The sequence below is a fragment of the Bubalus bubalis genome, chromosome 2, assembly GCF_019923935.1.
Source record: "Bubalus bubalis isolate 160015118507 breed Murrah chromosome 2, NDDB_SH_1, whole genome shotgun sequence".
In the NCBI taxonomy this organism is placed as follows: domain Eukaryota; kingdom Metazoa; phylum Chordata; class Mammalia; order Artiodactyla; family Bovidae; genus Bubalus; species Bubalus bubalis.
Window position 1 is genome coordinate 177,181,814 of NC_059158.1, and position 8,756 is coordinate 177,190,569.

Below are 8,756 nucleotides of genomic sequence, written 5' to 3' on the forward strand. Positions count from 1 at the left end.
TAAAAATGACTTTAAAAAATATTTAAATTAAATTTAAAATATTGCCTTACATGTAAGTAAGCACATCTGTACCTCTTGTAAATTTTTAGGTATAGTTTTAAATCAGTGCTCAACTTGTCTTCAGTAAATTGACAAATGATGATTATTACTAATTCTTTTCTACCATTGAAAGTGCTAGCCACACAGTCATGTCCAACTCTTTGAGACCCCATGGACTGTAGCCCCCCAGGCTTCTCTCTCCATGGAATTTTCCAGGCAAGAATACTGAAGTGGGTTGCCATTCCCTTCTCCAGGGGATCTTTCTGACTCAAGAATCGAACCCGGGTCTCCTGCATTGCAGGCAGATTCTTTATCATCTGAGCCACCAGGGAAGCCCATTGTCTAATGACTACTATGTTCATTAGCAAATGCCTAGAATGAAAATATTGTCCTAAGCCTGGTGAAGTAATACTTTTTGTTGCATTTTCTTTTTTGTTCTAATTTTTGAATACAAAACTTTGTGATTTATTAATAAAAAAGTGAGTGATTAACAACAACACAGATGAGCAAGTGGGTCACCACAGTTGCATGTCTTGAGCTGCAGTTCTTTACTGCTCCCAAATAAACCTGTTTTGCTGGTAAAAATAACAGTTGACCTGGCCAACCAAGGTCTGTCTAGTCAAGGCTATGGTTTTTCCAGTGGTCATGTATGGACGTGAGAGTTGGGCTGTGAAGAAAGCTGAGCGCCAAAGAATTGATGCTTTTGAACTGTGGTGTTGGAGAAGACTCTTGAGAGTCCCTCGTATGGCAAGGAGATCCAACCAGTCCACCCTAAAGGAAATCAGTCCTGAATATTCATTAGAAGAACTGATGCTGAAGCTGAAACTCCAATACTTTGGCCACCGATGTGAAGAACTGACTCATTTGAAAAGACTCAGATGCTGGGAAAGATTGAGGGCAGGAGGAGAAGGGGATGACAGAGGATGAGATGGTTGGATGGCATCACCAACTCAATGGACATGAGTTTGGGTAAACTCCAGGAGTTGGTGATGGACAGGGAGGCCTGGCGTGCTGTGGTTCATGGGGTCACAAAGAGTCAGACATGACTGAGTGACTGAACTGAACTGAATTGAACTGACCTGACCTGTGTTTCAGGTCAACAAATTCTAGGTAAAAGTTTTGCATGCTGAAGTGATTGGGGTGCAATGTATCAATATTTGTAACTTATTTTTAAATTTACCAGAGATAAGATGAATCAATAGTGGGATGGCTACAGTATATGTGATTAAACAACTACAGCAAACCCACCTAGAATCTAGGTGGTGGGTGTACAGTTTCACTGTAAATTCTTTCAGAATTTCTAAATGTTGCAAAATTTGCCTTAAAATGTTGGTGGGGGGAAATAGTGTTAAGAAAAAAAGAACAACAACAACAAACTAATCTGTAGCGACAAAGCAGAGAGTAGGTGTCTGGGGACATGAGAAAGGGGACTGGGAGACTCACTGCACAGGGAGACAAGGGAATTTGATTTGGGTTCAGTTCAGTTCAGTCGCTCAGTCGTGTTCGACTCTTTGCGACCCCATGAACCACAGCACACCAGGTCTCTCTGTCCATCATCAATTCCCAGAGTCCACCCAAACCCATGTCCATCGAGTCGATGATGCCATCCAACCATCTCATCCTCTGTCGTCCCCTTCTCCTCCTGCCCTCAATCTTTCCCAGCATCAGAGTCTTTTCAAATGAGTCAGCTCTTAGCATCAGGTGGCCAAAGTATTGGAGTTTCAGCTTCAACATCAGTCCTTCCAATGAACACCCAGGACTGATCTCCTTTAGGATGGACTGGTTGGATTTCCTTGCAATCCAAGGGACTCTCAAGAGTCTTCTCCAACACCACAGTTTAAAAGCATCAATTCTTCAACGCTCAGCTTTCTTTATAGTCCAACTCTCACATCCATAAAATGACCACTGGAGAAACCATAGCCTTGACTAGACAGACCTTTCTTGGCAAAGTAATGTCTCTGCTTTTGAATATGCTGTCTAGGTTGGTCATAACATTCCTTCCAAGGAGTAAGCGTCTTTTCATTTCATTGCTGCAATCGCCATCTGCAGTGATTTTGAAGCCCAGAAAAATAAATTCTGACACTGTTTCCACTGTTTCCCCATCTATCTGCCATGGAGTGATGGGACTGGATGCCATGATCTTCGTTTTCTGAATGTTGAGCTTTAAGCCAACTTTTTCATTCTCCACTTTCACTTTCATCAAGAGGCTCTTTAGTTCTTCACTTTCTGCCATAAGGGTGGTGTCATCTGCATATCTGAGGTTATTGATATTTCTCCCGGCAATCTTGATTCCAGCTTGTGTTTCCTCCAGCCCAGCGTTTCTCATGACGTACTCTGCATATAAGTTAAATAAGCAGGGTGACAATATACAGCCTTGACGTACTCCTTTTCCTATTTGGGTTAGTTACGTAGCATTTGATTAGTTACATAGGTGTCAAAACTCATGGAACTGTGCATTTAGAACACATACATTTTATTGCATGCAAATTATACTTCAGTGAGTTTTATTTGAAAGGAAAAATTTTAGAGAAGAACACCAACCAACCTCAAAGGGGAAAAAGTAAAACTTAGAGAACCTGGCAAGCCTTGCTTCAGTTGGTCTGTGACTTCAACTCTGAGCTTCACCCCCACCAAATCTTACCTATCTTTAAGGCCTAGCTGAAATGTCACCATTTCCAGGAAAGTTCCCTGGCCTTTCCAGCCTACAATGATTCATTTTTGAAGTCAATATTGATCCTGCATATTAATATAAAAAATACTCCATGAACAAGTATAGTGCTTCAGTTTATTAGATGCTTTCAGCTCACTGTCTCATCTGACTTTCACCTTAACCACTAGTTAGGGCAAGGATTCTACCTTCTACCCATTGTAGAGTTGGGAAAACTGAGCCTCAGGAAGGGAATCTTAACCTAAATCTTACAGCTTCCAATTCCTGGACTTCCAATGCTCCGTCTCCATTGGAAGGGTGGGTGGAGACAGCACAGGTCAAAGAGTTAGAACTGGTAATATGCTTGAGAAACTCCTGGGCAATATATTTTTAAAAATATTTATTTGGCTGTGGTGGGTCTTGGTTGTGGCATGCAGATAGAGCATGTGAGATCTAGTTTCCTGACCAGGGATCAAACCCAGGCCCCCTGCATTGGGAACATGGAGTGTTAGTCACTGGATCACCAGGGATATATATATATTGCTAGACCTCAGCTTCCACAGCTGTAAAATGAGTGAAATCCCTGCCCTGCCTATGTCTCAAGGCTATGGTTAGCATTGCTCAGTCCCTGGTTGGTGAATAAGTAATCAATAGGTATTTAATGCAACCAACATATATTTATGGAGCATTTATGCTAGCACCGTCTGTGGAAGACAGTGGAGATACAACAGCGAGCAAGGAGACAGGCAAGAAACAATAAAGATTATGAAAGATGCTGAAGAGAAAAGGGGTGGAGTTAGGTTGAGAAACAGATCAGGTCAGACCTCTTGACGAGATGATATTAAAGGTGAGGGCAGAAGGTTTAAAAAAGCTAGCCCCACACAGGTCTGAGAGGGAAGCATTCTAGGTCATGGGAATTCCATATCATCTTTCATTTCACAACTTCTATTTCACAGATGAGGGAATAGAGGCAATTCATCTGAGAGAATGACATTGATCTAACCCCTGTCTTCCATGGAAGGGAGGAACTAAATGAACTAAGCAGGCACTCTGTGAACATTTTCTCATTTGATCCTGACACTAATAATTTTTGATGGTAATATTCCCATTTTATAGATGATAAAATTAAATAAAGTTATCAAAGGCCATATAGGTAACTGGTTCTATTTACTTATCTTCTGCCTCATTCCAGATGGACTTGCACTTGGGTTTCAGCCTCGTCTTCAGCGTTCCAAAGTCCAAGCTCTTTCCCTGACACCAGACTGACGCTGAGAGTCTGAGAGCTGGAGACGTAACAGACAACCACCTGGAGCCAAGGCCAAGTTCAAAACATGGGGAGGTTGTTATTTCTGGAACACTGCTGCCCAGAGCCAGCACTAGACCAGGATGTGCTGTGCTCAGTCGCTCAGTTGTGTCTGACTCTTTGCAACCCCATGGACTGTAGCCCGCCAGGCTTTTCTGTCCATGGGATTCTCCAGGCAAGAATACTGGAGTGGGTAGCCATTCCCTTCTTCAGGGGATCTTCCCCACCCAGGGATTGAACCTAGGTCTCCACATTGCAGGTGGATTCTTTACCAGTTGAGCCCATCCTGCTGGATACAAACATATATTCCACACCTATTTTATTTTTTCAGTCCTGACCACATGCCAGGTCCTACTCTCGGCCCTTGAGATCAAGCAGGAAACATGCTAGACAAATATCCTCTGCCTTCACAGGGCTTGCAGTCAAGCGAGGAGGTTAGTGAGCCATGTCATGGTTATAATATTAGGGAAAAAAATGCCTTCGAAAAACAGAAGCTCTTGCTAAGTTTAGGCCAAAGGAGGAAGATGTATACTGAGAGTGGAGATGGGGAACCAGAGAAGTTTTTTTGACTCAGGGGACTTTTGAGTCTCATTTCCATCATGTATGATGTGCTAGGTTGCATCAGTTATGTCCAGCTCTTTGTGATCCTATGGACTGGAGCTTGCCAGGCTCCTCTGTCTATGGGATTCTCCAGGCAAGAATACTGGAGTGGGTTGCTATGCCCTCCTCCAGGGGATCTTCCCGACCCAGGGATCAAACCCGAGACTCTCACATCTCCTGCATGGGCAGGCACGTTCTTTACCTGGGAAGCCCTCATTTCCATTACATCCATCTATAAAAGGGAGACAATACCAGCCTCTACTCTATAGGGCTGTGGGGAGAATGAAATGAGGTCATGCTTGTGAATCACTTATGGAGGAGCTGGCACGTAGGCAGTCCTAAGTCTCACGACCTTCTCTACTCCTTCTTCTAATAAAGGCTACCTATTGTTTTAATTCAGGCTGCTATCACAAAAATATCTTAGACTGAGTGACATAAACAACAGACACTTATTTTTCACAGTTCTAGAGGCTGGGAGGACGTGCTGCCGTCCATGGGGTTGCAAAGAGTCGGACACAACTGAGTGACTGAACTGAACTGAACTGAGAGGCTAGGAAGTTCAAGGTCAAGGTACCAGCCAGACAAGTTGGTGATGAGAACCGTCGTCCTTGCTATGTCTTCTCATAGTGGAGAGAGAGAGAGAAAGTGAGCTCCCTCCTGTCTCTTCTCATAAGGGCAGGAATCCCATCAAGAGGGGTCCACAGTCATGACCCAATTACCTCCCAAAGACCCTGTCTTCAAATAACATCACACTGGGATTTAGAGTTTCAATATATAAATTCAAGAGGCACACGAACATTCAGTCCACAGCATCTATTTTGTCATAAATAGCAAGACCTCCTCTGAAGACTTCCCCTTGCCAATAGGATAAAGTTCAAAATTCTTAATATGCCTGCCTGCCCTGGGCTTTCTCCTTACCTCCCCCTTCCTCATATTCTCTCTGCTCTCTCTGCCCCTGCCAGGCTGCCTTCCTGTTTTAAATCTCTCATGCCATTTCCTCTGCCAGAAATCTTTTTTTTTTTTTTTTAATAAAAGAATACTTATTCATTTATTTGGCTTGTGCCAGGTCTTAGTTGTGGCGTGTGGAATCTTCTTCGTTGAGTTATGTGGGATCTTTTGCTCTGGCTGTGGTGTCTAGTCCCCCAACCAGGGATTGAACCCTGGCCCTCTCTCTGCCTTAGGAATGCAGAGTCTTAGCCACTGGACCACCAGGGAAGTCCCAGCGAGAAATCGTTTTTTGTTCCACCCCCTTTCTCTCCTCTCATCCTTGACTGGTCCTTTCTCATCCTTCATGTCCAAAGTATTTCTCTGGGAACGCCCATCCTGAGTATGGACATTCCCCTGCTGCGTGTTCTCATGACTTCCTGCGATTTTGTTTTTTTCCGCCCAGGACTCATCAAAGTACTTGTGGGATGTTCATCTTTAACACTGGGTTTTAAGGTCCTTGAGGGCTGGGACTGTTTGTCTCATTCACTGCTATACGGCCGCCATCCAGCAGTGTCTGCAACAATGTAAGCACCTGATGATGTTTGCATGAACTTAGAAAAGGGGCTCCTCCTTGGGATTAGAGTTTAGAAACTTGGAATTGGGACAGAAGCTCAAGGCTTTCCTAAATGGGAAGCAACATTGAGGTTAGAGGTGATTCAGAGAGAAGGGGAAGGAAGCTCTTCCAGCTGAGACATGGTTTTTCTCAGAAGCAGGGCCATAACACGGGGTGGCTTAAGAGAAGGTAGGACACTCAGGCAGTGAGTGTACTTAACATTCCCCCAGAGACAGCAAGTAACTTGCCCAAGGTCTCCAGCCTTGGCAGTGGGGATGGGAGGGAGGATCTTTTGTGGCCCTGTCAGCATCACAGCTGTTGCCTCCAGCCTTGGGAAAAGAAAGTTGGCAGGAAGTTGTAGGACTCTGACATAGGGCAGTGACAAACTCTGAAGAGGATCTAAAGGTTCAGGCTTGTGAGACCGCAAGCAAGAAATTTCTCCTCTCTGGTCTTTACTTTCACCATCTGCAATAAGCGTGTCTTAGGCTAAGTACTTTGGTGAGCAGACTCTGAGATGGAAATTTGCACAGGTTTATTGGGGATGAGAATCGGATAGAATTTGGCCCGAAAGCGCGGCAGCAACATGGACCTCAGCTGATCACGAAGGGAGCAGTAGAGCTGGGGCAATCCTTGAATTGTTTCAAGTAGAGGCAAAGAGCTCAGACCTTTTTATACTCCTCTCCCATCCACCAGACTTTGGAGGCAGACTAGACTGCCTGGTGGGACATAACCGTGAACTTGGTTGCTCCCTTCAACTCAGGGCAGTTCCCAGAAAGGCACTCAGCAGTCCACTCTCCCAACAGAGTGTGGGGTGTAGGAAGGAATGCCTGCCACAGTCTGTGTTGCACACGACAGCATCCATTAGAGAAGAATGTAGGTTAGTTTTCTAACTGGTCCATGGAGACTTTGGTTCCAAGAAGGTGCTTCAGTGGGTGGGAAATCGCTGCTCTTGGATGTGTGTTCATTTCTGCAGAAATCCAACATACTTCCTTGGAAGAAAAGCTTCTGATACTAGGTTGAAAATACTCTGACAGCACCTTGAATCTCTTCTTTTGAGGTGCCAATCACAATTATAATTGAAACAATTAGTTGTGTAATGATCTAATATCTGTCTTCTCCGCTAGATAATAAATTGCAAGAAGGCAGGAGCCGTGCCTGTCTTTTCTACTACTCTGTGTCCAGGGCATTTACATATTAGGTGCACACCATCTGTTGTTGAATGAAAGAATGACCTTGGCATCAGAACAGCAGGGAAGTGGTTAAAGCTGCAAATTTCTGAGCTCTACCTCTAAACACTGACTCTCTAGGAGACTCTGAGGCACAAAAAGTTTGTGAGCCACTTCTCCATTCCACTTGTCCCAGGGCTCTGGTGAATGTTTGACATCTGCTAGAGGAGACTCTGGAGAAGGCAATGGCAACCCACTCCAGTGTTCTTGCCTGGAGAATCCCAGGGATGGGGGAGCCTGGTGGGCTGCCGTCTCTGGGGTCGCACAGAGTAGGACACGACTGAAGTGACTTAGCAGCAGCAGCAGCAGCAGAGGAGACTCATCCAGCTCCTGTTTCTACCTACTCTTAATAGTCTTCAAAAGCCAGACCAACCAAAAATCAAGCTACCAGAAAGTTTCCACGAACTCCAACCTGGGTAAACATGCCCAGGTCCTGGACTGCAGGTTGCAGAAGTCTAAAACAGATTCATTTGATCCAATCTGGAGCCAAGAGTTTTCAATTCTACAGGCAAATCAACTTGAACATGATTTTTAGAGATGCAGACTGAGGGCATAGGGGGTTTGGGGACTAAAGTAATGCTCTGGAGTCAGACTGGCAAGGGTTCAAATTTTGTCTCTGTTCTGTGATGCTGAGCAGGTATCTGAATACAGAATGACTTAGTTCGAGGTACCTGAACTGTGCTAGGTGCTTTCCATGCATTATTTAATCCACACAACCCTCCTGTGACCCTAGGTATTAATTCTGTTGCATAGATAAAGAACTTGAGGAGAGAGAATTGAAGTAACTTGCTTATGGTCAAACATTAAGTGTCAGGGTTGGAATTTGAACCTGGTTCTGTCTATCATGTTCTTAGGCTGTAACTTGAGGTTCCTTCTCCACATCTGTAAAATGGGACCACCGCTCCTTTCTCACAGGGTTGCTGTGAAGATGGAGCGATTACATTAGGCAATAGTCACTCAATAATGCTACCTGGAAAAAAAAACATTTTGCCCTGGTTTTTTGTGCAAACTTGAGACACTGTGAAACTAATCAACCCTCCCCCTCCCAGGGATAATAAATGACTAGGTCAGGACCAGAATCTACATTCTGTACTCCAAGTCTGACTTATTTTCTCTCCCACCCTCTCAAATGACTGTAGAAGGAAGAAAAAGTGTATAGGAACATTGCAAAAATGAAGCAGGGATATATACTACCACATGTAAAATAGATGGTTAGAGGGAAGCGGCTGTATGGCACAGGGAGCTCAGCTCAGAGCTCTGTGATGGCCTATAGGGGTGGGATGGAAGGAGGGGATACTTGTATACATATAGCTCATTCACATTGTTGTACAGCAGAAACCAACACAACATTAATATAAAGTAATTACCCCTCAATTAAAAAGAAATTTAAAGGGGACCTCC